We start from the raw sequence: 4,516 nt of genomic DNA, 5'->3' as shown, positions 1-4,516 counted from the left end.
AGAGAGAGAGAGAGAGAGAGAGCAGAGTTAATAGGAGCTGCTGCGGCCCCCTGAGGCCGCATTCAGATGGGAAACAGCGATCCGACGGTGTGCCGCAGGGCTGTGGGACGGTCGGTGTGTCACTTAATTGGCCCATTTGTGTCACATCCTGTTGTGTTATTTAAACTCCCGATGAAGCACAAGGAGATTTTTTGTTTCACAATTACTGTTTTCTGGCAGATCGTTTATAGATCTTGATGTTCCCGACCGCACTTGAAGGCAACTTCATTTTACAGAGAAAGAGAAAGGTTTTATGTGTGTGTGCGTGCTGTCTATATTTCAAAGTGTCCTGTTCCTTTTTCTTGCAAGAGAGATGTGTAAGACCTCATGAATTTCCCCTCGTGGGATAATAAAGTTAATTTTGACTTTGAAAAAGAGACAAAGAGACCGTTGTTTGGCAAACAGTCAGCTGTTACACAAACTCCCGGGCAGTCCAGTTTTTCTGTTTAATTTTTTACCCTCATAGTGTTTTTAATACTTCCTTGTGGCAGCAATAGAGGCAGTGAGGTATTTATACGGTCATCACAGTATGGTTGGACCAATAATGTTTCTTCAAGCCAATATCGATACCGATTATTAGTAGTTAATGAAACCAATAATCAATATTTGGAACTGATTTGCATTTACATTAACAAACTCCAACATTAAACTTTGTTTTAATGCTTTAAGCAAGTATTTAATAAATTAGAAACGCTCAACATATTACCCAATAACAGAGAGTCAGACGGTGTTGTGGGCGGGACATTAAGTCAGACTCGGTGGTGAGTGAAACCGAAGCAGCGGGACGGACACAGAGCTGGAGCCGAGCCAAAGTAGCTCCCTTTTTAATTAATTAACTTTTTCGGTTATCAGGCAAATAAAATGTAGATACAGATAATTAGCAAACTGACAAAAAAGTGTCCCCTTAATTGGCCAGGGCTGATAATTTGTCTATTCACAGCTCTGCTCATTCTGATGCGTGATGTAGAAGTTGCTGTTAGGGCCTTTTCTGCTGTCTGGGACATCACACAGTTCATGTCCCCTCCTGCTACTATTATACCTATGCATTTATCCAAGATGAGGCTGAGGAGATGTACCTAGATATAAAATCTCCATTTCCAAATATGTACCTGTAGTTAGTCTTGTTGATTTAGGAAATATTAAGGGACATTTGTTCAAATCACCCATAAATCCCCCTTACTCTTGTCTAGTCATGTAGATACTTTCAGAAACAGTGTCCCCTCTATCTGTGCACAGTTTATTTTTAGACTTATTTTTGATGAAAAAAAAACTAAATCTGCACAGGTAGATGCCACTAAGGGTATTTTTTTGTAACTTGGGTCAACTGATCATTCAAATGCACTTTCTTTGACATGTCACATAATGCTCTCTGAATGTTATGTGTATGAAGTATATATCACTAAAATTGAGCATTATCATCTCAGTTACACTGAGTAATACCATGTAAATAATATCAGTGACAGTAAAATCTGTGAAATCGTGCATGGGTTTTGGTGCGTTGTATTTTTAAATCAGACGTGTCCTGTTGTCCTGTCGTGTGTCTTCAGCCTCAGATGGATTTTGACGCGTGATCGCGTGGCCGAGCGTGACACCTGGCCGGGTTCAGACCTGTCAGTCTCAGATCCAGCTGCTCCCTGAGGCCCAGTGTCAACCGCGGTTTAAATCAATATCACTGAGGACCTTCAGTCCCTCCAAGAGTGTGAAAACATCTCCCCCCACTCTTCCTCGCTACCTTTAGAATCTGGGACTTTGACGTTGCAAGCAACAATGTTTAAGTTATAACTGCAGAGAAACAAATGAAACACTTTATTATCTAATATAGTATATTTATATATATATATATATATATATATATATATATATATAATGTTAGTCTTGCATTAGACATTGGACCCTCCTCCACAGCGCTGGGACTAGTGCACACAGGATTCCAGGATGGCAGAAAAAAAGTGCTATGGTTTATTGGCACTTCTTTAAACCAATCACAATTGTCTTGGGTGGTGCCAAGCGCCGAGCGGAGCCACGGTGCCACTGCAAAACAGCCTCAGGAAGGAACATGTGTACGTTCAAAGGTTGTTTTAGTCGTGCAACAGAAAACTCCGATTGGACAGATAGTCTAGCTAGCTGTCTGTCTGGATAGTCTTCAGAAATCACAGTGCTGTTTAAAATTACGACACAAAGAAAGCAGATATGACGAGACATCGGAAAACGGACATCCGAAAAGAGTGACATCCGGCAACATTTCCGTCACAAGAGCAATCCCGGAAGTGGAACGTGGTGGATATAGACTAGTATAACATCAATTAGGAACTACAATTGTGTTATGAGCTAAAATAAAGTACATTCCTCTAACCCTATTTTACTATTTCAATGCCTTTATCAGCATATTGGTTCTTCTTTGTACAGCACTATTGTCAGCTTAAAGGAGAAAACCGGTTGATTTCAACATGTCTCTCTGTTGTTTGTAAATGGAGTGCTGTCAGCAGAGAGAAAAATGAAAACAATCGGTGTAGCCTACTCCGTGTTATCCTCCTGCTAAAGTTAGCACCCAACAGGCTTAAACAGGGCAAGTTTTAAAGGTGTTTTTTTAGCCTCTTAAAGGTCCCATGGCATGGTGAGTTTTAGATGCTTTTATATAGCCAATGGGGGACCATAGGCAGGCTGGGGGAACTCATATTAATGTTAAAAGAAATGTATGTAGTGGAATGTTCATGCCATGGGACCTTGAACATCTTTGAAATGTCTTTACAAGTGCCTGCCCATGTGAAGTGATTCCTTCCGAGTGAACACAGGGACTCTGACTGCAGTAGATGTGAAAGAAAGGCATAAAGGTTGTGCTAATTCAGCTCTGTTCAGTTCCGGTGTTGAGACGGCAAGACTTGGGGACCATCTCGAAACTACAACACTGAAAAGAGATTCAAAATTATTTAAAAAAAATAAGTAAGTGATGTAGTAAAGCTAGCAGGAGACAAGTTATAATTGAGGTACGTTTGGAGACACTACTTTATTTAATCGTTAAATATATACATATTTTGGTTGTATCGCTTATTGGTGTTGTAATTTGTAGACTGTCCCTAAGTCTTGCCGTCTCAACACAGGAACTAAACACAGCTGAATAAGCACAACTTTTAAAGCATTTCTTTCTCATCTCCAGCAGTCAGATTCACTGTGTTCCCTCGGGAGGAATCACTGCACATGGGTAGGCACTTTTAATGACATTTTGAACATGTTAAGAGGCTGCAAGCAGGTTTAAAACTTGCCCTGTTTCAGCGTCCTGGGTGCTAACACTAGCAGGGGGATAACTCGCTACTGACAGCACTCCAAATTTTGTGCACACATTATTTTTCTAAGAAAACCGCAGTGCTACCATGTAGCCGACAATCCTAACAAACCATTTAATGCCATTTCATTTCAGTTGGACTTTAATCGTTGAAAGATCTGAACATCTGTCATTGAAAATAAAGGGCTTTAGAATGTCTTCATCTTTTAATCAGACTGAAGAACATACAAAATAAGCAAGTATTTTTGCTTTTACAGTTTTTGCGTCAGATGGACAAAAGGGGTATTTATATAATCCACGAATGAGAAACCTTCACAAACAACATGGCAGAGAGCACAGCAGGGGGGGCGGTCCAATATATCCCGGAAAGGGGAGAGGTGCGTGTGTGTGTTTCGTCTTACGTCAGGGATACTGTAATGTGTGTGTGTGTGCGTGTGTGTGTCAGAGCTGAGCTATCAAAGGCAGAGGGAAGATAGACACAGTGGTGAGGTGAAATGATTTGCTGCAAGTTTGATGAAGACATGGCATGAATTAAACATGAGACCATCTCTCTTTCTTCTTTCTTTTGAAGGTGCTGTCTCGATCACGACCACTTCCATCCCTCTGCCCCTCGCTTCTGTGCCACTTAAATATTTGAAAAACAGCCAGATGGGGGTGGGATTGTGATGGAAAAACGAAGGAAAGCTTTTAAGTCAGGAAGCTCTCTGCGTGTGTGTGTGTCTGTGTGTGTGTGTGTGTGTGTGTGTGTGTGTGTGTGTGTGTGTGTGTGTGTGTGTGTGTGCGTGTGCGTGTGTGTGTGCGTGCATTAGAGCAGTTCAATGGGGGGTCTTCCTGTGTGTGCACATTGGAAATCTACAGAGATGGCAAAAGTACTCACTTCCCGTACTCAAGTAGAAGTACAGATAATTGTGTTAAAAACTACTCTGGTAAAAGTAGAAGTACTGATTTAACTTCTTTACTCAAGTCAAAGTAACAAAGTAGAGGCTTGGAAATTTACTTAAAGTATAAAAAAAGTAGCCTACCAAAAGCTACCTGGACCACATAGATGTTACTGAAGAGACGCTGAGAAACTTCAGTGGACATGGAAAAAGGCTCTTTATATGCCATTACCTACATTTTAAATGGCTGTCTGCCAACAGGCCTAAAACATACAGCTTATTTACTGTGACAGAGACTGGGACTCCAGGTTAATAAGAT

At 40.9% G+C, this 4,516-nt stretch overlaps 1 protein-coding gene across 1 annotated transcript in view; it reads right to left on the bottom strand.

The window, feature by feature from the left end:
• Positions 1–4,516, bottom strand: part of gabra2a (gamma-aminobutyric acid type A receptor subunit alpha2a) — a 28,320-nt gene that overhangs the window by 12,483 nt on the left and 11,321 nt on the right. The gene's annotated exons all lie outside the window — the stretch shown is intronic.

This window comes from Etheostoma spectabile, chromosome 20 (assembly GCF_008692095.1).
Source record: "Etheostoma spectabile isolate EspeVRDwgs_2016 chromosome 20, UIUC_Espe_1.0, whole genome shotgun sequence".
NCBI lineage: Eukaryota > Metazoa > Chordata > Actinopteri > Perciformes > Percidae > Etheostoma > Etheostoma spectabile.
This window is presented reverse-complemented; position numbering and strand designations above follow the sequence as displayed.